The sequence below is a fragment of the Tupaia chinensis genome, unplaced genomic scaffold, assembly GCF_000334495.1.
Source record: "Tupaia chinensis unplaced genomic scaffold, TupChi_1.0 Scaffold000513_1, whole genome shotgun sequence".
Taxonomy (NCBI): domain Eukaryota; kingdom Metazoa; phylum Chordata; class Mammalia; order Scandentia; family Tupaiidae; genus Tupaia; species Tupaia belangeri.
Genome location: NW_006160026.1, coordinates 637,699 through 664,241, shown reverse-complemented (window position 1 = coordinate 664,241; position 26,543 = coordinate 637,699). Strand labels below are relative to the sequence as shown.

The 26,543-nt window shown below is 49.0% G+C and overlaps 1 long non-coding RNA gene across 2 annotated transcripts in view; it reads right to left on the bottom strand.

Annotated features, from left to right (window-relative positions):
• Positions 1-26,543, bottom strand: part of LOC102503142 (uncharacterized) — a 262,112-nt gene that overhangs the window by 77,276 nt on the left and 158,293 nt on the right. For both annotated transcript variants that reach the window (XR_335720.3, XR_003550738.1), the window contains exon 3: positions 1,977-2,110. This is a non-coding gene — a long non-coding RNA (uncharacterized LOC102503142). The remainder of the gene's footprint in view (positions 1-1,976; positions 2,111-26,543) is intronic.

Genomic DNA, 26,543 nt, shown 5'->3' with positions numbered 1-26,543 from the left:
CCAGCCCTGCCTGGGACATGCTTAGGCCTGTGGGTCTGGGAATCTCAGCAGCACTCCCTCTGTCTTCCTACTCCCAACAGCTGAATTTGGGGAAATTCCTCTTCTTTGTTCACAGAAGAGAGGTGACACTGCCTGCTTTCACAATCATGGCATTGTTCTTCCAGATTTAAGATCCCCTGCTCAGTGACTGGGGTCCCATCTGCTCTGCTCCCACCTCCGCCTCCACCACAGGAAGAGCTCGCTCCAGCCCCCAGGTAGGACCCAGAATGGTGACCAACAGGAAAGGCAGCTGCACATTTATGTCCACCCTACTCCAAAAGCCAATCACAGGCTCCCAACACAACCCAAAGACTGACTGAGTCCTTGATGGCCAAAACAAGGCACAAAGTACTCCCATGGGAAGGCCGGTCAGCTGTACACATGACAGAGGAGTTTGGACACCAGAAGTGGAAAGGAGATCATGAAACGAGGATGACTGGGAGATGTGAACACACATGGGGGCTGGGCTCCCAGGGATGGAGACCTGCTCAGCTCCTAGCAGGCCTTATTCACCATAAGAGGCAGCGTCTGCTCCAGGAATCTTCCGAAGCATGGAGAAAGGCTTGTCCCCAGTGCTCACCATAAACCAGGTGAGGAGAGAGTACCTCATACGTGTGCCTGTCTCCCGAAACCCACTGAAGGCAAGGCACCTGCTCCCCATCTCTGCGAGCCACAGGGATCGGAAGTGCAAGCGCAGTTTGGAAAAGTTCAGACACAATACAAAAGAGTCCATAAATAGCATAACATCAGCACAATTCTTTGCTCCCCTCTGTGCCCCTCTTTCCACCAGTCCATGCTTTCTCAGCTACCTTTCCATCTTGCATAGTTTCTAAACTCACGATAGAAATCATGTTAGCAGTCTCCTTTTCATCCTGTTATTGCTTCTTTCCAACATCTTGTTTAAAAATCATTGCAACCAACCTCGTTCCTTCTGAATCTTTAAAAGCTTTCATCTTTCGATCTCTCTCTGTACTCTTTCCTTCCTCCCTCCCTTTCCATTTTTAATTTGTTTGTCCTTGAACATCCACAATGTGAGACCCAGCCGTGGATCAAGCTGTGTGCTGGATGTTGGGATATGTAACATAGTTCTCGTTCTAAACAAGCTCACCAAGGAGAGGAGGCCTGCGTATGGAAGGGGGTAAAAGAATTTTCAACCACGGAGGCACGTCTTCAGTTGCATGCTGCAGTCCTGTGGAGGGAGTAATCAACCTTGTTTTGCATGAGAGGGCTGGGTGTGACCAGGAAGGTGATTCACAAGTCATTTCCCAGTCAGACTTGGTGATAGGGGAAAGGCAGAGGGAACTGCCACCAAAGACTTCAAAATAGCCTAGTATGTGGAAGGGACCCTAAATGGTATAATTAATAAATTTTAAAAGAAAATCTCTTTCACTTGGAGCTTAGCCTTTAATTGCCACTATCTTATTTAATATGCACAGCAGTCATATGAGGTGGGCACTAAGACAATCCCATGATCCCCACGTACAAGTGAGTAAACCAAAGCTGGTTTCAACTTCTTGGTCTTTATCCCCTACAGCCTCAGACTTACTGTGGCTAGAACATCTGATTCAAGAAGGTGGGAGAAGGAAACTGGAAGAGAGGAGGAGTCTTCCAGTTCTGGATGTCCCACCTTCTCCTCTCCTCTCCAGTTTTTGGAAGACAGTGAAACACTACATCTTCAGGAGAAGGACAAGAGGAGTAGACTCCTACCGGCTTCTTCCTCAGCAAAGGCCAGGAGGGGAGCTTTCTAGACACAACCACCAGGCGAGTCAAATAATAAGAACAGGTCACGGTGAGGTTATGAAGCCAACCTCTCACGCACTTCAGAGCATCCCAAGAAGACATGCTGAGAATTCAAGAACCCAAGTTTTTTGAAAGAGATCATCAACTCCAGAAGCTATTTTTGATCCCATGAAACTTAGGAAGTGAAAATTCCTTACCTTAATTCTCCAAATTCCCAACCATTCCAGCTTTAGTTCAGAGAAGGACAATTCTCAAGTCCATCTGGAGTACTGTGTGGGTATGCGTTTTTTTTCCATATTAAAAACACTTAAATCCTAGGTATAACAGGATCCTAGAAATATATAAGAAAAGGATCATTAGTATCAATGCTCACTTTGAACGGATTTGGCAGTGAGATGTATCATTCATTTGAAAAAGTAAGAACATATTTGCCATATGCTAAATGAGAAATACCAGATGAGCAGACATTTATTGAGAAACTACTACAAGCCACACACCATGTTGGGCATTTTATATACATTAAGCCATCCAACCCATGAAGTCTATTTTGATACTCTCATATTTTGGCAGTCATATAAGCAGCCTGCTCAGACTGATAGCTGGATCTTTATGCTCCCCAAGCCTCTCCCATCAATCATGTTTTCTTTTCCTGCTAGAGCCTTTTCGTTCATCTCTTTCCAATAAGTCTAGGTAGAGAGGAATAAGAGACATATATGAGCCATCCAGTGGATGGTAGTTAAGGCAGCAGAATCCCTACATGCCCAAGTGTGCAGTTCGAGTCTTGAACCCGAAGACTTGAAAAACAGGCTGGGCACATGTGCATGCTCAAAATCCCAAAAGGAGAATGATAGAGAGAGTACTGCAGCATGGTCATCCCCCCCCGGAGGTGATCTCTCACTTTCCCTCTCTCTTTTACTCTCTCTCTCCCTCTATCTTTTTCGGCAAGTGCAGGTGCCCGAGAGCAAAACAAACAAAAAAGAAACATACCCAACAACTTCATTCTGAGAATGGCTTTCCCTGGATGCCCAACCCATCCTGTAGACAGTGTGATTATGTGAACCATGGAAGCTGCATCAGATTAACTTTGTTGTCAATTTATCTAAGTGCAACGCTATCATCTAGTAACATGTGATCAGAAGACATCACACATTACTCAGGGATCAGAAAAAAAATGTAGCCTCATCAGAGATTCTTATCCTGATAATCAAGATTGGCTACGTGACGTGGCTGAAAGGGCTGGGATAGTGTTAAGGTTTTACCAGCTCCAGGGAGACCCTCTCAATGACCCTAAAGCAAGGCCTGGTCCTCAGTCTGGTGGGCCCAGACACTGAGCTTCTCCTGTCCTTCGGGGATGGGGCAGCCTCAGTGTGGCACCCACTGAAGCCCCTTCCCTTCCAGATGCCCCTACTTAGCAAGCAAATGGTCAGTAAGATAGGGCTCAGCACAGACTTAGAATCAAAGACGCTGAAGGAGAATCTGTCCTCAACTCTGGGAGCAGCTGGCAAGATATCCTTGGTCCCACAGCAAAGGGCAGAGGTCAGGGGTCTTGTACTGCCCGCAAAGAATCCCTTACACCCCTGCACCCCTGCAGGAACCACTTGGCAACCTCTGAAGCCCTCTGGTCGCTGCATTCCTCCCCTAGATTGTTCGTATCACAGCACAATCTCCCACAGTTTTGCAAGCCTGAGACAGTACCGGCCTCCAACTATGAAGTGCTGGTTTCATCTACCTGGCGCTCAGAGCCCAGTTCCCAGCAGCACAAGGCACCTTCCCCCTCACTCAGAAAGTCCCCTGACCAGTGGCACACTCAGAAAGATGCCATGCTCAGCACCCGGCTCCCCGTGAACAGCCTCCCACGCTCCTCAGGCATTTTGACTGGGAAAGCACTTTTCGCTTTACTATCAAAATGCATTTGTTTCATTACCCAAAAAGGGCAGCAGCACAGCGTCCTCGCTGCCGGGAGAGCTGGCCAGGCTGCCGGGGGCCTTGGTCAGACTGCCTGGGTAGGTATCCTAGCTCCACTGCCTAAAAAGTCTTCCTAAGAGCCTATGCCAGTTCTTTGCCCTCTCCGAGCCTGTTGCTCTTCCTAAAGGTTTGTTCTTACTGTTAAATGATAATCTCTGCAGATTGTGCTACTTGGCCAGGCACATTACGAGCATTTAGAAATGTCAGCTCTTAGTAATAGCACTTAGGCAGATGCTTGAGCCTCAACTTCTCAGTCTCCTCCCAATAAGGGAAAGGTCTCCCCTCTCCCTATCTCACCGCAATGACTCGCTCACCGTGGGCGTGCGGGGCCCTGGCTAAGGGGACAACAGAAGCTATGAGCATCAAAGGTCCTTGGCTTCAGATGGGCTGTGACCCTTACTTCTCAGTTTACTCATCTGTGAAATGGAATGGATTCTAACGCTACCCACCTCCCAGGTGGGCTGCCCGGATTTAATGAGACGGCACACAGGAAGTACTCCATAAACTGTAAGGTTCTAGGGAAATGTCACTGATCGCAATAGCAGTGCTATTACACACTTCACGACAGACTACCCTGTGGGGACCCCACTGACCACCCCCCATGACCTCAAGAGGTCAGGAAAGCAGTACAGCCATCATGCCATTTCCCAATAACTAAAGGTCAGAGACACTAAGGAGACTTTCTGACACTGAGCAGCAAACGCAGGAGCCGAATCATCGGTCTGGAAGCTCACTTCCCCTCCTCCTTGTAACTACCGGTGGCGGGGATAGGGAGATGAAGGGGAGTGGACAGTGGGGGTGAGGGAGAGCAGGGTGGCAGCAACAACACACAATGTTGACTCTTACAGAGAGGGGGAAAAACCCTCTTTCCAAGGCAGCTAGATGGATTAATGGCTTTAATTAATGAATGTGCACATGCAAATGGAGCAATGCTCCACTGAAATGAAAGACTAAGATTTCTAAGTTTCTCCCAAGAGTGGCCAGTGCATTGGGGACAAGTGTCCAGAGTCTGCCGCAGAGAAAGACGACCACAGCCCACCTCATCACACCTGACCCAGCCAGCACGCCATCACTTCCCTGCACAGGGTCGAGATGGGGAAAATGGAGACTGGCCCAGCACAGGGTGATAAGACTCACTCGGCCATTGAGCAGAACCTGCTCCAGAGTCCAGCAAACGCGGCAGAAGAGTGGGCAGGCAGTGAGGACGGAGGCAGGACATGTCTCAGGTCCTTAAGGGGGAGGTGGTTCCCCAGGCGTTCCTGCCATTTTCTGCCTGTCCTGGGTTGGGATATTCATTTGCTCTGTGCTTACAAAGATCCCTGCACCTGACCTGGCTAAGCAAGCCACAGGCTTGCAAAGCTTTCCCTGATGATCCCTGGGACAGCAGGAGGTCACTGCTGAATGCAATGCTGTGCTCTGATGTGCAGGCAGTCTCAGCGCCTGTGACAGGCATGCCCAGGCCCCAGGCCCCCAGGAAGTGAAAGATTGAATGAGGATCCAGCCCCTAGCCATTCTTCTCGGGGATCTGCCCTGCTCTTTGCCAGAATTGTAAGAGTGTCACAAATCTCAAATCACCTATCCCTCTCCTTAAGGAGAGGCCTGTGATAAGGAGAGGCAGCCCCCGGGTGTAAGGCAGGGCTGTCAGAGAGGTGGATGGGAAGTTGGGTGGATGGAGACTAACTCTCAGCATCACATAATCAACTCCACTGCAAGAAAAGCAGCCTCACCAATGGGGCACGCAGCCCTGAATGGCACCTGGAGGTCGCCACCTGAGAGCAAAGATGGGAGCCAGGTCCAGTCACCCCAGAGCGAGCCAGCCATGAGATGAGTGACCACGTGGGTCCCTGACCTGGAAACCACCACAACATACATCCACTGTGATGGACCACAGAGGCGGACTGAGCACCAACAGGAGATCTGGGTGGCAGAAGATGGAAACGCTTCCCCCAGGAAGCCCTTGCATGCAGACCCTGGCCTGCGGTGTATGTGTTCCTCCAGTGGAGACTCAAGAAATGAACACAAGCACAGATACTGCTATGCTTTTCCTGGGAGGCTGGCAACACCTGGCTCCCTGCTTCCCAGCTCCCCTACTTGTGTGGCTTCCCTGTGCTCCTGGCTTCTGTCAAATCCTGTCAGTTTAAACACAGACGCACCACGTACGGCCTGGGACACAGACTGACCCGGCCAGAGCTGTCCCCCCAGTTAGGTGATGTGTCACAGTGGGCAGTCAGCTTAACCCCTCCAGTCCTCACCTCTAAATCAGGGATAGAAAGGGCAGCTGCCTTCCTGGATTGGGATAGGGGCTGCATTGCTTAGTAAAACGCGTAGCATGTGTCTGGCTTGAAGAGCACTTAGTTACTGTCAGTGTCTGACTGCTGTCATCACTCCCAGTGCCTCATAGGCAGTCTAGGTTTCGAGTCAGTCCTGGATTTGAATTTCAGCTCTGCTACTTTCAGAGGATATGACCATGGACAAGTCTGTCTTCCATAGGCTTCCATTTCCTCAATTCCAAAATGCAGATATACTCAGTCATTTGGGACCAGTGAGGATTCCAGGGGATGTTATAAACAGGGGGTATAGCAGGAACTTCTAACCATGAAGGTCCAGAGGGCCCATCCAGCCTCTGGTTAAGGGAGCTGGGTCCTACATAAATGGCTGCACAGTTCAAGTCCCAGACTTAGAGGCTTGAATGGCATGCTGGGCAGTGTGTATGCATGTCCAAAATCCCCAAAAAAGAGAGAAATGAAAGAGAAGGGATTGCAGTGTGACCATTCCCCACCGAGAATGTTTTCTTCTTCTCCTTCACTCTCTCTCTGGGTGAGCACATGTACCCCCTGACAATTGTTTTTTAAAGGAATGAAGGTTCCAACCCAAAATAAGAAACATTCTACAAAACAAACTTGCCTGGACACTTCAAAAACACCAAGGTCAAGAATGGCCACAGCTGGGTACTACTTTATAGTATGTTCATTCTACTCACTGGGGTTTATGCCTAGGATCAGATTTGGATACATGTGTAAGGATATGTCTGCTAGCTATTGGATATATTTAGACTAATTAAGTTCATTGGCAGAACAATTGAATGGTGGGGGGCGGAAGGCATGGAGGGCAACCATGGATCCCAGGGACAATGGAGGAGGAAGATGGGACATGGCAGAGGGTGGGGGATGGGGAATCAGGGATGGCAAGACAAAGGGCAAGGTATGCAGGATGTAAGAATTGGAAAATTATTTGCTGAGAACATGTATGTTGATATGCTTGATTGAACCAATGCACAGTGTATTTTGGATGGAAAATTCATTGGTGTGTTGTGATGGTGTATAGTGAATTAATGTAGAAAAAAAAATAAAAAATAAAAAATAAAAAATAAATGGCTTAAGACCAGGACCAGTAGGTGGCGTAATGGCTAAGTCGCTGGAATCCCATGTAGTCGACCGTGGTCCAAGTCCCGGATCCAGTGGCTTAAACTCACGCCAGGTACGTATATGTGCGTACCCAAGACCCCAAGAGGAGAATGGAGGAGAGGCAATTGCAGCGTGGCCATCATCCCGGGGGGTGATTTCTCACTTTCTGTCTGTCTTTCTGGCAAGTGCATGTGCCCTATAGCAAAAACCTCTTAGGACCAGGTGTGGCCCAGAGGTAACCAAGCTGGACTTACATGGGAGAGGACCCAAGTTCACATCCTGAGAGCTCCCTGAACACGTCAGGCATGTGCGCGCGCGCGCGCGCACACACACACACACACACACACACACACACACACGCCTGAGGCTTTGGCTGGCTGACAGTGGGGAGGATTATGGCACTAAAACCCTACTGAAAGCTCCCCTTCCCCATAGAAAAAATAAATAAATAAACTTTTAAAAATTTATAAATGACTGAAGAACTGTTGGAGATCTGGAACTGGGGGCGGGGGGAGTCAGAAAGGACATTATTGGGACAACTAATGAAATTGAATGTGGCCTGGGGATGAAGCAGTAGCAACGCTAAATGTCCTGAGTTTGGTATCTCACAAAGGTTAGGTCATTGTTCTTAGGAAACAGAAACTGAATATTTAGGGATAAAAGGGCCTACCTACGAGTACATGCATCCTATAGCAAACCCCCCCTAAAAAAAAAGCCTACCCGCCTACCCGTAAGTCATTCTCAATCAAGCCAGAAAAATACAATGTGTGTGGCATAGAGTAAAGAGTGAGTTAACATTTGGTAAATCTGGGTGTTTGGTAATTCCTCATATTATCCCTGTGATTTTTTTATCAGCTGGTCTGAAATCATATTGAAATAAAGATGAACAGGAGGTCAGGAGGGGGCAAACAGGCCTAAAAAGATGAATATGCGCTATCTTCACTGCAAGATGTAAAATATGCCTGTTTTCACAAACCCCAGGCCACCTTATTTACAAATGGTATGGTTTACTGTGTAGAAAACTATGAAGGATAAAACTAGCTTAATTTGAACCATCACTTTGTCACCACAAGAAAGACCGGATGGCTACTATAACCCACGGTGGGCCAGGCCTGGAGGACCAGCAGAAGACAATGTGGCTGCACTCGCTGTCTAGCAGGTAGGTGGCTGGCATGTGTCCGCTAACAGCCTCAGCAGAATTCCCATGGGCAGGAGCAGGGTGGCACTTGGCCCAAGGAACTGCAAGTACCGAGACTTTCTCCTGCTGTCAAGGCTCTGCACCTCTAGTGAGCAGGGGTGCAGCAGACTGCAAGGGGAGCCCGGGCCTGGTCTCCTGTCCTGTGTGCTCTTCCCAAGTCTCCATCAGCATTGCACACAGCAGGTGCTCATCATTTGTCTGCAGAGGTGCTCCCAGACACATGCCACCTTCTTTTTCACAATGTACAGACTATCCTGGGAAGCAGACCCAACAAACTCCATGTCACGTGGAGAAGAAAAAGGAGTCCGGAGTTAGGCTCTGAAAACCTTCTGATCCATTTTGGATTTTCTATCTTGTACATGACTTTCTCAAAATGTTTGCTTGTTTGTTTACTTAAATACAAACAAGGAAAAAGAAATCAGCCCGATGGCTGGGCGAGCCTGCTCTGAGCATGAAATAGCAAGTGAGTGCCTGCTGCACAGCACTGAGTCCTCCTCTCTCATTGGCTGGAGGAACGAGAGTGACTAAAGGCTCAGAATAAGCAGCATCAGATGTTCCTTGAGTGTTTTCAGATTTGGGCACCAAGAAACCAGTCCCTGTCTCTCTGAAACCCCACAAGTGCTATTGAAACAATGTAGGATGATCAGCCTTGGGTAATCCCACAATAGTCACCCTACTCCAGCACGTGCCAGGAGTTGTACACAAGCTTCCAGCCCTACAACCCCAAGATCTGGGACGGGCCCTCCAGATCCTTATTTTATAGCTAAAACAAAACAAAACAAGTGAGTAAAGGTACCCTGGTCTCCACGAGAGGGATGGGGAGGGGAGGGCGGCAAGTCTAGCTGCAGAATTGGGCTCCTAAAGCCCTTGTGTCCTGCAAGAGGGAGAGGGGGGGGGGACCTCTACTGCCCCCAAAGAATGGATTTTGAGTTCGACATTCCTGGGTTCCAAGCCAGGTGCCCTTGAAAAGTTACATGTGGGCCAGATAGCCCAAAGCAGTACTGTCTCCCTTGAGGACTGAAGGAGATATTATGGGTGGAAACGCTCTTTGAACTGTAAAGTGCAGTATGCATCTCACCATCGTAACAGAGGATGTGGTGGGAGCATGGGGAGGAGGGTAGCTGCTGGAAGCCCAACCTTATCAGGAGGTTTTCCTTGAGCTATGAGAAGTGTTTCACCTCCTAGTCCTCTACCTCAAATTCTCCTTTTTGCACCCACACTTGCGTTTAACTTTCCCTCACAAACATCCTCCCACTGTGAGCCTGCCAAATTATTAAGCCAACCCCCAAAACCCTCTCTTCCTGCCAGCACACTTAAGTTTTGTCACCCAGAACATCAAAGCCATCACTGTCGGTAAAAGTCTTTTTGATCACTTGAGTGACAACCCAGCACAGGGCAGGCTGTGTGTGTCCCCTTCTTTGGTGACCCCAGCTAGAGACGAGTGGGCTGGGAAGAACTATTGAACTGTACCAGCAAAGGCCCTGCAGACAGCCACCTGTCTGCACCTCTCTCTCTGGCCTTGGGGACTCCCTGCCAATCCTCTTTTCCCCTGGGGCCTCTTGCAAAGGAAGAGGTCATACTCCACAGCCTCTAGGTCTCCAAATCTAAAATTCACTGATTTCATCTCATCCTCATTACTCAGCCTCCACTTCCTGAACTGTAATGATAGTTCATTTACATATTTACATATTTACATACAGAAGGAAAAAGCAGCTAAGTGATTGCGTTCACACTGGGCTGTAGTTTTTGGTGACTCATAGGGGGAAAAAGAAACTCTCAAAGAAGAGGTCTCTCCATTCTCCTATTATTTAAATGATGTAAAGACTCTGAGCCAATGGGACCCCCTGGGAAAGTTCCATGCTACTGGGAGTGAGTTAGGCAGGGAATTTCCCACAGCGGACAGGTGCGCCAACTGGTGGGCTGGTGGAGATTCCCCTCCCTGAGAAAACACCTCACACGCATTCAACTCTCCATCTCAATAAGCCATCTTCTACACACCAAGAAAACAGTGGGCTCAATACTGGCCCGGGGCTGTGGTCCAGGAAGTCACACCCCCAGCATGAAGGTTGCCTCTTCCAGGAAACCAATGTTGAACTACCACCTACCCCAAGCCCCCTAGATTATAAACTCTGAAAGAGTCATCATGGCATATAATAATGAATTATTTCCAAAACAGTAAATAGTTGCTGAATGAATTACACATGCTGCTTTTATAAGGCTTAGGTAATTCTATTCCCCAAAATGCAGAGCACCTGTAGTGTGCTAGGTACTAGGGACAAAGCATGGACAAAGCATGGACAAAGCAGGTATTTGCCTATCACCAAAGCAGCTACGATAGTGCTGGCAGATGGCCCTCAGCCCTCAGTCCTGTTAGGGGACTGACTGCTTTAGCTGAACATGGTTGCCTCATTCATGCATTCTTCCAGGGGAGCTCGCAATCACTGATCCATTCCATCCAAGTCAGGATGCTTCGAAGGGTCATTCCAGCTCTGAGTTCCCATCTTGTAGGTTGACTTTTGCTGGGACAGAATCACAGTTCAACTTATCACACCACCCAATTCTGGCTTCTCCAATTTCTCCCCACCACCAGTTTCACAGTTGCTGATCCCAAAGGCACCCATAATAGACGTCTTACTCACCAATCTACATCTCAGAATATCCTTGCCAGGGAACACAATGTAGATCAAGAAGGCTCTTATGGGGGCCAGATGGTGGCATGAGAGTAAAATGCAACATGGTGAGGCTGGTCCGCATGAGAAGGTTCCAGGTTGGCATCTGGAGACCTCCCTGGTATGCCAGGCATGCTCGTAACCATGACTCAGGGCTGACTGAGACTGAGGGTCAATCACGGTGTCAAGGCCTTGTTAAGGGTGCCACCTCGCTCTCTCTCTGTGTCTCTCACTCATGGAAGAAATAAACATACTGGGTCATCAGGAAAGTCATGATGTATTTTTCTATGCAAAAATGTCATAACTTTTTTGACAGCCCAGTATTTTAAGAAAGAAAACCATGGATGCTCGAGCTCTATACCCCCCAAGGCGATGGCTCTAGGACCAGGAGCACAAACAGAACATTCCTGGACACTTTATTGGCAAGCATGCTGAAGCTCGTGCTCGAAGTTACCATCAATGAGTGAGTGCTTGAACAGGGCGGCTGCTTTAAAGTGTGGCTGAGTTGCAGAGTACTGAACTGGAGACCCACTTCTTCCCCTTTATTCCCCCAGCATCCAATGCAGGAAAGACAGTTGGTAACTTCTATTGAATGATCCAAGGATGACTGGAAGGGCAAACTGATAGATGGACCCACATATTTGGTTGAACAGTGACCAGACCTAAAGCTACTAGACAGTCAGGAAAGGTAACAATCTGGTATCAGTTAAATTACGTAATTCGTGTGACGTTTTATCTCAATTCTCAAGGGACATGAATGAAGATGATGACAACTAAGCTACACAGGGAGACCTTCCTGGAGGAGGTAATTTGTGATCAATAATAAACATACTGGGTCATCAGGAAAGTCATGATGTATTTTTCTATGCAAAAATGTCATAACTTTTTTGACAGCCCAGTATTTTAAGAAAGAAAACCATGGATGCTCGAGCTCTATACCCCCCAAGGCGATGGCTCTAGGACCAGGAGCACAAACAGAACATTCCTGGACACTTTATTGGCAAGCATGCTGAAGCTCGTGCTCGAAGTTACCATCAATGAGTGAGTGCTTGAACAGGGCGGCTGCTTTAAAGTGTGGCTGAGTTGCAGAGTACTGAACTGGAGACCCACTTCTTCCCCTTTATTCCCCCAGCATCCAATGCAGGAAAGACAGTTGGTAACTTCTATTGAATGATCCAAGGATGACTGGAAGGGCAAACTGATAGATGGACCCACATATTTGGTTGAACAGTGACCAGACCTAAAGCTACTAGACAGTCAGGAAAGGTAACAATCTGGTATCAGTTAAATTACGTAATTCGTGTGACGTTTTATCTCAATTCTCAAGGGACATGAATGAAGATGATGACAACTAAGCTACACAGGGAGACCTTCCTGGAGGAGGTAATTTGTGATCAATAGTCTGAAAGAAGTGAGAGAATGGAGAAAGGCCTACGAGGCAAGAAAAACATGACATTAGCATTAGCAAACTCAGTCCTGCTTCTGCTCAGCAGATGCGGTAAATAACAGTCCTAGGCCAGCCCCATGACCTAGTGTCTAAGGGAGCCAGATCGTACATAGCTGACTATAGTTTGAAATCTAGCTCCAGCAGCTTGAAAAAAATCTGCCAGAAACATATATATATATATATATGTGTCCAAGATCCAGACAGGACAGAGAAATGGAGAAGAGACTGCAGTATGACCAAGCCCCATTGCCCCACTGGGGGATTCTCTCTCTCTCTCTCTGGTAAGCACAGCCCTCTGGCAATTAAAAAATAAATAAATAACAGCCCATCACTGTGGCAGTCCAAGGATGTAAGATGGGGACCATTCTGTAACCATAACATCCATCACTGTGAAATGGTCTAGAATGTCCCAGTAACTGATGTACACAAACAGTTGACAGAAGGCCACATACATCACTGCATTTACAGGGACCAGCAGTGTAATGGCTATGTTGACTCCCATGTAGTTAACCACGGTTCGAGTCCCGGACCTGGTGGCTTAAACTCAAGCCGGGTCCATGTGTGTGCATGCCCAAGATCCCGAGAGAAGAATGGAGGAGAAGGGATTGCGGCATGACCATCCCCCAGTGGGAGGGGTGATTTCTCGCTTTCTGTCTCTCTGTCTCTTTCTGTTCGACTGGTGAGCACACGCGCCCTTATAGCAAAAACCTCTCAAAAAAAAAAAAAAAAAAAAAGATTTACTCCCAGAGCGGTAAGAGGCCATCCGGCTCGTGAAACTGAGGCTGGGTGATAGGTGGTAACCCAAGCTTCCAAACTAGTGCACAATTTCTTAAGTAATCTATTCCCTGATTATCCATAGTCACTTTCCATGCTAGTCTGCCATGCTTCTGAAGCAGAGAGGGGCTTGAGAAGTGCCTGGAGCCTCCACTCTGAGAAGGAAGCTTCATGGGCAGAAATCAATCACCCCCCAAAAATGTACAGAACCTGGGGTCCCTGCTCATTCAGGTGCCTACTGGGCCGATCACCCTCATTTCTGAGAGTGATGATGGAGAAACAGTTGTAGCTACTGAAAGAAAGGGGGTAAACTGGAGCCTGAGTTTGTGCAAACAACAGCAAGAGACGAGGGTGATGGGATAGCGAAAAAGTGCACTTGGGACAATTATGAAACAAGTGGCATACAAAGGCCGTCTGCTGGGTGATACCGTGTACTCTAGAAAACACTGATGCCTTTGGCCTGTTATCCATGTCTCTGAGTTGAGAGCTGGGGCCCTCAGAGGTGGCAGGCAGAAGAGACAATTCAAAGTGCAGACCTCCAAGACGAGCCAGGATGCCAGTGTCAGGCTGAAGGTCATATGTCACAGGGAGGCAGTAAAGCTCAACGTATAGGCAGACAGACATGGCCCTGAGCTACCTGAGCTGTAACCAAGGCTCCACCACTTCCTTCCTGCATGGTCTCAGGTACGCAGAGCACAGCACAGCCCCTGAGCCGGAGCCTTATCTGAGCTGTGAAGATTCCAATACAGACCCCAAAGTGCTGGCTGGAACCAAACGTGGCCTACACAATGGCCCCGACACCTAGTGAGCGTTCATAGCGGGTGCTGACATTATTAGAATCATGGGTCCTAGGCTGTATAGGAGCCCTGCAGCGCTGCCCACACCCTCCTGAGGCTTGATGAGACAAGTGGGGCAGCAGGAGGTGAGGCCAGAAACCCATTTTAACCAAAGAAGCCAGCCCTCTTTGATCGAGCACATGAATAAGGCTTGCGCATAGACTTGGGTTCCTAGCAGGTTTGTGAACTGTAAGAAAACATTAATGTTCCAAGAGTTCATCCTCTTATTTCACTAAATTAAGGTAACGAAGTCTCAAGAAAGCAAGAGCGAGACCAGGTGGTAAAAGAGCCAAACCAACAATGGAAAGGTGCTGGGTTCTCATCTGGAGACCTCCCTGAGGACATAACACACATGCCCGTACCTGTGGTTTAGGCCGGCTGAGGTTGGGGGCGGATGACGTTGTGGGAGTCCTATTGGAGTGCTTGTCTCTTTGTCTCTGTCCCTCTTCCTCTCTCTCTCTCATGAAGGAAATAAAATGCTTAAGATAGGGACTAGCAGATGGCATAGCAGTTATGTTGCTGGACTCCCAAATAGTTGACCGTGGTTTGAGTCCTGAATCCCGTAGCTTAGAACTCACGCTGGGCACCTGTGCGTTCATGCCCAAGACCCCGAGAGAAGAATGGAGGAGAAGGGGTTGTGGCATGGCCATTCCCCCGAGGGTGATTTCTTGCTTTTTGTTTCTCTGTCTCTCTCTCTCTCTCTCTCATGAGTGCATGCACCCTACAGCAAAAATCTCTATCAGAAACAAAAGAAAACAAAAAAGACAAAGCAAGGGTTTCATCTAAATTGACATGGTAAGTGAGAGGCAGGAAGAGACCCCATACTGGATGCTCTGAATCCCTCACGCATGCAGTTAGAGGCTGGGGTTGGACATGCCGCTAGGTCTGATGCTGCACAATGTGGAGCTGTCACAGCAGGGGCACAGGGCTGGGCATCCCAAAGCAGGATTTACATGCCACAATCCCTTCTCCTCCATTCTCCTCTTAGATTTGGGGCATGTATACACATGTGCTCGGTGTGATTTTCTTTTTCTTTTTTTTCGGTAGAGGTTTCTGCTTTGGGGTGTATGTGCTAGCCAGAGACAGAGACAGTGATAGGGAAAGTGAAAAATCCCCCCTGGGGTGTGTGGGGGGGATGGCCACACCGCAATGCCTTTTTCATTCTCCTCCTGGGATCTTTGGCATACACACAAGCCACCAGGTTTCAAGTTACCGGGTCCAGGACTCAAACCATAGTCAGCCACGTGGGAATCCAGTAATGTAACTGCTACACCATCTGCTGGCCCCAACCTGGTGTGATTTTCAACCCTTCAGGTCCAAGACTTAAACCGCCTTTAGCCATAAGGAATTCAGCCCCTTATCCACCTGTTGGTCTGAGATTTCTTTTAACTGTAGGAATCTGTATCCCTAGATTGAAATTCCAATTCCCATTCTATTGCTCTCCTTGAATTGAATGTAAGCTTTGCTACAGATTCAAACATGTAAACTCCACTCCTCCTTCAAGACGATGCTGACAACCCAAGCTGGCTTGTCCTAGTTAGCCCAGCCTTCCTGAGAAGGAAGCCTCCAGCTAGAGGAGGGCTCCAGGCACTGGATGATTGACAGGCAGAGAGAAGCGGGCCTGGAGCCTCTCAGCTCCGCAGGATGTGGTGTGTGAAGCAGTAAGAGAAAATCAGAGAAAGCTCTCGAGAAACAAGCGACACCACAAATAGAGGCTTCGCAGGAACACACAGGGACTTTTCTTCGTTTTTAAAGTGAGGGAGCCCTAAAATAGTTGAAGGAGTTGTGTCTCAAAGCTTTCTGAAAAAAAAGCCTGCCATTGCTCACAAGACAAATCGAGGGAGACAAGTGTTAAGTATGAAGTTAGAAAGACCACAGGGCCAGCTCAGGCTGCACACAGAACTCGCCATGTGAGCAGCGGTGTTTCCATCCCAGCCATCAGTGCAGGAGCCAACACACTAATCAGCATTTTGCACAAAGGCCCGATTCTGCAGCTCACTCATTTAAGCACAGGCTGCCTTACAAATGGCTGGACTTGAAGGCATTTACATGGAAAGTAACAAACTTGGCGAGAGGGGTGGCCAAAGTCAGCATTCCCAAAGAGAGAAGGTAAACAAGCAGATGAAAAAAAAAAAAAAAAAAAAAAAAAAAAAAAACCTAACAAGATACCATTTTGCACCTATTGAATTATAATTTTTTTAAAGCTAATAATACCCAGTGTTGATGAGGTTGTGGTGAAACTGGCACAGGCACATGTTGATGGAGGCAGCTAAAACCCTATTTAAAAGTAATTTGGCAATTTGGGTCAAGAGTCATAAAACGGTGCCCTTTGGTTCAATAATCCTCCTGCTGAGAATCTGTCCAATGGATTTTCCAAGAAGAGAAAGTTATGTGTACAAAGATATTGACAGCACCCTTAAGTGTAACAGCAAGCAACTAGGAATAGTACTTTTTAATTTCTTCTTTTTTTTAATACCAAGGGTGTGTGCATGTGCAAGAGAGGGAGAGAAAAAACACCCCTAGTCATGCCACCATCTTTTCCCTCCACTTCTCCATCCATCAAGTTCTTGGGCACACACGTGCATGTTTGACATGTGTTCTCAGCCACTGGGGCCAGGACAAGAACCCCAGTCAGCCATGTGGTAACCAACTGTCTTTGTGCTTAACCCCTGTGCTGCAGGGATGGCCTAGAACTTCAATTTTCAACCACAGAGAATCTGTTCATAACATGATTTATCGATTTAGTGAACCATGCACACTCTTTAACAATTTATGGGGCCAGCAGGTGGCATGGTGGTTAAGGTGCTGGACTCCCACATGGCCAACCTCTGGTTCAAGTTCTGGACCTGGTGGCTTGCTTCCTCACTTTCCTACTCTGTCTCTCTCTGGCAAGCACACATGCCCAACAGCATATTCAAGTAAGATGGAAAAAAATTAAATTAAATAATTCTTTTTAAAAATAATAATTTATAAGGTACTTTAATAAAATGAAAAAATGCCTATAATATAATGTCAGATAAAAAACAAACTACCAACTACCCCCGACACAAGCCTATATAAAACAGTAAATAATATACCGACAGCACATCTCAGATCAAGACAGTCTGATGAGTCAGGGGATGGATACTGATCCGACTCTCTCGTCCATTTCCACTCCTCAGGGTCGCGATGCTGTCTGTGCATTAAAGGACAGCAGAGGTGATGAGGCTGTTTTACTGGTAAAACTTCAATAACCGTACAAAGCGACACAGGATAGAACCCTGAGGCACTAGCAACCAAACGCAGGGTATGAGACACGATCAAACTCAGAGGCATTTGAGGATTAAGTCAAAGAAACCTGATCTCTAATCAGAGAACGGGGTCAAATATTAGCGACGTCAGCTTGCCAGGCCCGCTGCGTCTGCTGCTTCTGAGCATCTCAGCCCCGTGAGATCTAGTCCTCTTCCTTCTCTCCCCACTGTGCTCACAGGAACAGGAAAACCACCTCTGCGTTTATGTAAATGCCCACCCTCCTAAAACACAAAACAGGCCTGGAAATGACTTCAATACAGAATTTCCTAAGTCTTTTTAGAAAAAGCAGCTTGGATCAGTGGATGGCATAATGGTTACATCACTGGACTCACACATAATTGACTGCGATTTGAGTCCTGGACCCGGTGGCTTAAAACTCACGCTGGGCGCGTGTGCGTGCATGCCCAAGATCCCGAGAGAAGAACGGAGGAGAAGGGATTGCGGCATGGCCATCCCCCCTCGGGGGTGATTTCTCGCGTTCTGTCTCTCTGTCTCACCCTGTCTGTCCAGCAAGCACACGAGTCCTATAGTGAAAACCTCTCCAAAAAATATATATATATATACATATCTCTCTCAAAAAAACAAAAAGAACAGGTTGGAACAGTTTCTGCACACAGCATTCCAAGCCATACAGAAATTCAGTCCTCGACAGTTTTCCAGTGTGCATGGCAATCCAGCACCAGCTGTCCCCTGTGGCAGCGCAGGCAGGGGTGAACAAGGAGAGGGTTGCACTCTGGAGTCTTAAGGGACCTAAGTCTAGTCTTGACCCCAACCCTACCAGTCTGTGCCTTGGGCCAACTAATACACCCCATGACCTCGGTGTTCACATCCATAAAATGGGGCCATTTGAGCACATGTTGAGGTGGTGCGGCAGCTGGCAGCAGTGGGTGCTTATGAAGGAGTGGTTCTTGCTGTCACTCTCGCTCCCTGGTCTCCTTGTCCACTGATTTCATCTCCCAGGTCTTCACACGTCATGTATGCCCTTGTGGAGGGAGGGCACACAGGCCAATGACTAACTGCCGCCAACATCAGGGTCACAGGAGCTTCAAAAAGCAGGATCCTTAGTCCTTTCTAGCACAGTTAAATCAGGTTCTCCAGGGAGTGGAGCCTGGCAGTTGTTTTTTGAAGCAGATCCCACCATGCCCTTGGGATGGAGAACTTCTTTTTTCTTTTTTGAGAGGTTTTTGCTATAGGGCACGTGTGCTCGCCAGAAAGACACAGAGAGACAGAGAGTGAGAAATCAACCCCCAGGGAGGTGGCCACACCGCAATCCCTTCTCCATTCTCCTCTCGGGATCTTGAGCATGCACGCACACGTGCCTGGTATGAGTTTAAGCCACTGGGTCCAGGACTTGAACCACAGTCAACTACATGTGAGTCCAGCAACATAGCCATTATGCCAGCTGCTGGTCCTGGGGCATTTCTAATTCAAGCAGAAGAACCAACAATTTTGCCTCCAAACCCAAGAGGGCAAGGTGGGAGTCTTCTTAATTTATTTAGGCCACAGTTCAACAGTTCCTTTGGGAACACTGTTGTGCTCTGAATGACCCGCAAATGGCAAGGGATTCCCCGACTCCCTGACCTCCTGGGAGCAGCAAACTGAGCTAGCTGGAGTGGCCTGCCTGCAGAAGCCTCTGGGAAGCACCTGGCCAATACAGGCAATCACCTCGTCAGGTCAGGCATGAATGCAGTCCCTGGGGCGGAACTTCACCTGGGGTGCAGCTGTGGTCTTCCTGCAACTGCCTAATGCTGGGGTGCAGAGCTGTGGCTGAGGAACCTGCAGGGCTCCACAGGGAAAGGCCTCTGAGGAGGCCCAGGCTAGATGCCCTGCCCCTCCCAGGCCCGTTCAAGGGAACGGGCAGCTCTCAGAGTGGCTTTTCCAAGGGAGGTCTGAACAGAGGAGGGGCTCGCTGGGCCACCTTCAACACTCCCACATGCACAGACTCTCATTCTGCATGATTGTTCAGAGGCCAGCACGCTGCGCATCCTTCTCCAGGATTCCTCGGAAAATGCTTCCAAGGCCTAAACAGCAAGTGACAGTTTCCATCACACCAATGCCAGGCTCAAGACCCACAGTACCTCCTGTAACCCTCACAACAGTGCATTGAGGTTAATGCTGTGCTTATCCCCATTTCACAGATAGAGAAAGTGAGGCACTGAGAGGTCGGCTGCCTTGTCCAAGGTCACACAGCAGACTGGAACTTATGGTCTGCACAGATTCCAAGGCCGAGCTCTTAAATGTCACACTGCAGTGCCCTGGCCCAAGCGCTGCTCCCTGCACTAAGTCCTCCCTTTAGTCAAAAAATATTAAGCTCCTGCCCTGAGATGGCCCAGGGCAGAAGGCTGGAAATAGTCCCTGAGAAGAAACCCTACCCATCCTCAAGAACTTCCTCAAATCTTCACCTTCTCATAAACCATCCCAAATGGATCAAGTACTCCAGTAAACCTCTCAGCAGTGTAGACCTGGACACCTCCTATGGTGGCGGGGCGCAGACAGGGCAGTGAAGCAGGGGGCTCACAGTGTACCTGTGGGATCAGGCAGACCTAGGAGTGAAGGGCAGCTGCTCTGGGACTCTGCGTGACCTTGGCAAGGCCCTCGTTGGCTGGCTGCCGCAAGCAGGAACAATAACAGCAAATGAGAACCCATCAGCAAGGAGCTCAGCCCTCCACAAAACACCGTCAGGCAGCAGCTCAGAGCAGGGTCAGAGAACATTTCCTTTCAGAGCCAGACAAGACATACTTTAGGGTATGTCTCTAGGGTCTATAGGGTCTCTGCCGTGACTAGACTCTTACTATGGCATCATGTACCATATGTAAACGAATGGCCCTAACATGGTTCCAACAAAACTTTATGTTCAAAAACAGCCTGCCAGCCTGCCAGCCTGCCCCTGGAATGACACATGTGATGGAGCACACAACATTAGCTAAGTGACAGCCTGCTCCTTCACTCTTTCAGCTCTTCTTTTTTAACTCATGGTAGAGTACACATGTGCACACTTGAAAGTGACAGAGAGACGGAAAGAGATGGCCGGGGTCTGTCATACTGTGATCCCCACGTCCAGTCCTCCGGTCCATCTGATCTTGGGCACCTGTGCGTGTGCCTGGCGTATTTCAGGCTGCCTGGACCGAGGCTTCAAGGTGCGGTTCTCAGGGGCTTTGGCTTCTCTCCGCAGTGCACTGCTCTGCTCCATGGAGCCAGCCTGTTTTTGCCTTTTCTTTCGTCCTCCCTCCTCCAAAGCACTTAAGACTTTAAGGGACTGATGCTCCCCAGCTTTTTAAGATTCCTGGTCTTTTTCTTTGTTTGTTTGTTTGTTTGAAGGAGATCCTGGGTGGCTTTATGTAACCCTATAGTGTCCTTAACCAGGGTCAAAACCCCTATCCTAAGTCCTCCCCAGTCCCTGCTAGGCTGTGACAGAGGGGTGGGGTCTGAGTGAGAGAAAAGGGCAGGACCTGGAGGGTCCAGAGGAGTGTGAACTCAGACAAGGGGCTGGAGCCTGTGTTTGACATTGGAGTGGACTGGGGGATTGGGAAGTCAGAGAGGAAGGACAAGCCAGGCAGGGCAGGGGAGGTGAGTGAGCCAGACCCCTGGATGCGAATCTTGCCAACACTGTTGGGCTCCTTCTCTCGTTCTTCCAAGGGCCACAGGGTGTCTGAACATGCCAGCTTCAGGAAGAAAGGCCCGTGAGTGCTGGAGACCAGGAACTCACAGTCCTGGCCTCACATTCCTCCTATGGGAAGCCCCTCCCAACCCATCCATGCAACTGGTTCTCATCACCTCCTGGGCCCACTGCAGGGAAGACCCTCCCAGTGGATACACAGCACTGTTCCTGCTCACTGCTCCACAGACGGACTCCATCCTGGGCACCAGGCCTAAATCACCAGCCTTCGCAGGTGGGACCTGAGTGACCTTGGGCGTGTATTTTATTTCTTGACCTGCCTATTTGTCATCAGCAGGTGACACTTATCCCCATTAAAAGCATCCAACTTGCAGTCGGCCTGGGGTGAAAGCCACAGGAGCCTCCAGGAACAAGCACTTAGGACCAAGCATCGCCAAGTGTCTCTACCTCCAGGGCTGACCTCAGTGGCCTGCTCGGTGTTTCCCCCGCTGGAAAACAGTCAGATTCCCAACCACCCCATAACTGGAAGCGCCAGACCACAAAACCTGGGAAGTCTTTGGTGGCACAAACAAGAAGCTGAGAAAGTCAGGTCACCCCAGGGCTCTAGTCACATGCCGTTCAGTGGGAAAGCACCAGTCACAAAGGACTTTTAAATTTAAACCCATTAAAACTCACTCACAGTGACGTTAGAGCCCCTCAGTCACCGCAGGGCCATTGTAAATGTTCAGTAGCCCTATGTGGCTGGGGATGACCAGGCCACAGTGCAGGGCACAGAGCAGTTCACACCCAGAATCCTCCCCACTGCTCCTGAGCTGCCTCTAAGGCTGAGAAGAGGGGTAAGCCCATATCCCTGTCCTGTGCCCCAAGGCATGCCCAGTTCCCAGAGGGGTGGTAGAAATCACCTCCACAGGCAAAAAAAAAAGGGGGGGGGGGCACTGCTCAGAAATTAAGAAAAAGGGGACAGCCAATGGTAAGGGTGGTTAAGGCAGCTGGATCCCACATGGCCAACTGCATGGCTTGAGTCCCAGACCTGACTGCGTGAGAAGCACACGAGGTGCATGTGTATGTGTGCCCCAAATCCCAAGAGAATGAAGAAAAGGGATTGCAGCATGGCCATACAACCTCAGGGGGTCGGAGGGTTGGAGCTCTGAGACTCAGGACAACTCTGCCGCTGCCTCGGTATCTGGCCCTGAGCAGTTTAGAGGGCCTGGGAGTGCCTCTTCCATATGATTGATGTGAAAAACCTCTCCCTGCCTCTTTCCACAACTTTGGGACCACTAAGTGACACCATGATGGATGTAATCCCAACACCATGTGGTAGCAGCACTGAAAATAACAACCACTGTTAAAGAAGGCATCTCCTGAGGCCTGCTTTTTGGCACAGCAGCAGAGCAAGGCTCAGGGGAGGCTGGATCCCATGTGGGGACTGTGATCAAACCTCTCAGCCCAGTCAGCCAGAAACACACCAGGAAACACGTGAGGTACACGTGTGACTGCCCAGGATCTATCAATGGCTGGAGGACAAGGAAGGGAATCACGGCATGGCCATACCCCGTGGGGGATGCTCCTCGCTTCCTCATGTATAGGCTCATGTATAAGCTCAAATGCTCTGTCATGAATAAAGAAAAAACTGCATCTCTTAGATCGTATTATTACCTTTCTTGCCTCATCATGGAAACACCAGCTGTAGTGACCCACCAGCACTCACGGGGACTCTTCAACACAAACTGAGCAGCTACCCTGTCAGCTTGCTCCCTCTAGAACCCCGAAAACTGGACTTCAATGAGGCCACTGACTGCGAAGTTCTCTATCACTGGTTTTTCAGCCCCGACTCTGCAGGGCTCTTGCTGTCAGGGTGAGCTCTCCAAAATGCCAATCCCGTAACTTCCCTGCTTGTCCTCCTCCTCCAAGGTCTGCTTCATCCAGAAGATTTGGGCACTCGGCAGAGGAGCTGGGTGCCCTGCACGGCCTGTTCATCTCCTGCTCTGCCCCAATGCCAGTGTGGCTGCTCCTTCATGAACCAGCCCCATGAACTGGCCCCCTAGACAGACCCACCACTTTACGCTTCCTCATCTGCCTGAGTGACCCCTTCCTCTGTTCATTTGCCAAAGGGCACATACGCTGGAGAAAAACAAGATGGGGGGAGTGAGAAAGCACCTCTCATAGGGCATGGTCATGCTGAGATCCCTTCTCTTACAAATCTGTCTCCTTTCAGGATTTGGGGCATGCACATGTACCCAGCCTGTTTTTCAAACTGCCAGGTCTAGGACTTGAACTCCATGGTAGGCCATGGGGGATCCAGTGATCTTAAATACCATGCCATGGGCTGGCCTGATGCCTTCTAATTCAGCCTTCAAAACTCAGCAGGCATCCCATTTTCGGAAGGTGCCCTGGGTTCATATCCGAGGGGGTCTCATCTTGCTTTCCTCAGTGACCCCTCTGGTCATGTTCTGTATGGTTCCCCCAGGGCCCCAAGGTTTGCTCCGGTCTGGTGCTATGGAGCTCCCTAACATGGGTCTCTCTGTTAAAACAAGTGGAGCATAGGCCCAGCAGCTGGCATGGTAGTTAAGATACTGGGCTTCCACATGGCTGACCACGGTTCAAGTCCCTAATATGGTGGCTTGAAAATCATGCTGGACCTGTGTGCATGTGTGCCCAAAGACCCAGGAGGAGAAGGGATTGTGACATGGCCATCCCCCACTGGGTGATGTCTCACTTTCTCTTTCACTGTCTCTCTATCTCTCTCCAGCAAATACACACACCCTATGACAAGAGCCTTAAAAGACAACTGCCCACATGGTCTATAGAAGTAGACTATCCAAAATGCATGAGAAGTACCAGCAACTGATGCTCTGAGGGCAGGGAGGAGACCAAGGAACCCAGCTGGCGCTGGCTTTGAGTGGGGTGAGCAGAACTGCGTCTTCAGCTCCCATAACTTTAGCAGGCCCATGCCACCTTCCTTGGGACGAGTGTACTTATGATAAGCAGGCTGAGGAACACCAGCACCACCAACGACTCTGAAGCTGCTGGCCGCCTTGGGGACTAAAATCAACTGTCCTGGGGTAAATCCTCCCTCTGACTGAGGCTGGGAGAGAAGCTGCCTTCCCACAGTGAGTCTAACAGCCCGTCTGCAAGCAGAGTGGACATCATGCCCACCTAGGGAAAAATGTTAACATTGGCGAATTTGGGCAAAGTCTAGGCCAAAGTTCTTCTTATGATTCTTATGACTTTTACTCAGTATTAAAGTGAAATCATGTTTATAGCTGTGTTTTCACTGTTTAGGTTAAAAAGAAATCATTTTCACTTAAGACACGAAAAAAGAGGTGAAACCACTGAAGAAAAGGGTGTCCAGAATCAAGGACAGACTGATCTCCCGGGAATGCTGGGCCTGGGGGGAATGCTGCCTCTCCTCACCACTGAAACCTGCTCCCTGGAGCCCTACACATGGCCTTATTTGCAGATGTGATTAAGTTAAGGGTCTCAAGATGATATCGTCCTGGATTAGGGTGGGCCCTAAATTTAACAGCAGATGTCCTCAGTCAGGGACTTCTCTCTGCTGGGTCTCTCCAACCCATCCCTCTCTCCGGTCAGGCCCCACCGTTGTGTGCTGACAGTTCTGGTGCCCTCTGATCCTGTCTCAGTAATAAAGAGAGGGCATGCTTTTTAAAATGCCCACCTCCTCCCCTCATGCCCTTGCTTAAAATCCATTTGGCTCCCACTGCCCACTGCACGAAGTCCAAATGGTCTTTCTGGGATCTGGTCCCTGCTTCCTGTTCCTGCCCTCTCTTGCCTGTTCTCTGAGTTAACACCTTCTTTCCCTCACCATCCCCTACCCACGCTGTGAGCCCCTTTGTGTGCTTAGAGATCCCCTTGTCCCCAGCAAGGCACTGGGACCTTGGCTGTGACTCCCTGAGTTCTCATCTCATCCCTCCCCAGCAAGAGAACCAAAAGTTGCCAAGGGAGAAGGGAGCACCCTGCCCCTTTCCGAACTCCCAGACAGCCGTGCAGCATAGTGCCTGCCCTGTAGCAGATGCTCAATTAAACAACTTCATAGAGGAACATCCTTTTTTTCTTGATTGAAGTTTTTGCCATAGGGTGCATGCACTCACCAGAGAGTGACAGAGAGATAGAAAGTGAGAAATCACCCCCTTGCGGGATGGCAACGCCACAACCCCTTCTCCTCCACTCTCCCCTCAGGATTTTGGGCATGCAAGCATTCATGCCTGGCACGATTTTCAAGCCACCAGGTCCAGGACTCAAACTGCAGAGTCAGTCATGTGGGAGTCCAGTGTCTTAACCACTATGCCACCTGCTGGCCCTAAAACGCCCTGAATTTTGAAGTACCCAGGAGATTAAAACAATGTGTGAAAGAAAAACAGTCCAGATGAGTCTATGGAATATGAAGTCTATTTAAATGTGAAAAGCATAAGCCTGAGACTTGCATTATGCCCCACACCCAGAAAGATGGGTGCCCCAAAAGGCGTGTTATAATTTACAATAAACACGCTGTGGTGGTGCACAAGGATTTTACCACGGGACCCCACCCTTTCTCCTCTCTAGTGTTCTTGAGCTCTTGATAGGAGGTATCAGGTGTGGCCTTTAGTCACCTACATGATTTTAAATGAACGAATATAAACTCTTAATAAGCAACTCACAACCTCTCGTCTTCCTGCCTTTCTATTATATAAATTAGACTTCTCAGTCTCCATTTCAATGAGCATAAGTTCAGGAAGCTAGAAATTGACTCATCTGGGTGATTTATCCTATACCCTGGCTTAAATAAACTGCTTTTATTTCACTCATTACACCTCAGGCTTTCTCTTTAGGCTGATAAATGATATCTTCACTGGGGTTCAAAAAACAAAAGTAACAACAACAAAATCCTACAGAAAATGACTATCAATGCCTCAGTTTTTGCATCTGCGAAGTGGAGACAGACTCCAGAAGAGGGCTGGCAGGAAGGAAGAACCTCACGGCAAGCAGCGGAGGTCCTGGACGATAAGTGCTCTCTTCCCTATCTCAGCTTGCTCATTTCCCTATCGGGGTGCATTCACCCAGAAGGCCCACTGGTGACAGGCTCTGCCTGGAGATTCTATCTCCCACCAACTGAACTTCAAAAGCATCTTTATCTGCGGGACCCACCTCAAGGAAGGTCCATTCCTAACTTGTCTCAGTGATCCTTTTATTCTGGGCTGGCCGGGCACACCCACCCAGCCTTATCTGCCATGTCCCCAAGCTGTTGTCTTTCCAGGAAGGGTGTCTCCTATCTACGGACCTCCAGGAGGCAGAGACCAGAGAGGTAAATGGAAGAGAGAGACATGGCTGCCACTGCAGGCCTGCCACACTCAAGCCGCGTGACCTGGGACAAATCAGCCCCTTGTTCAGGGGCTCAATGCAACCCACAATTCCCTCTTTAAGGAAAGGGACAGTTAAGGGCTGTCCCAGCTTAGAAACTGCAATAAGAAGGGCTGGGCTAGACACGTCAAGTGAACACCATGATGCTTGCCTACGCCGACTCCTTCGAGTGAAAAAGAAAACTGTTAAGCTGAAAGAAATCAGGAATG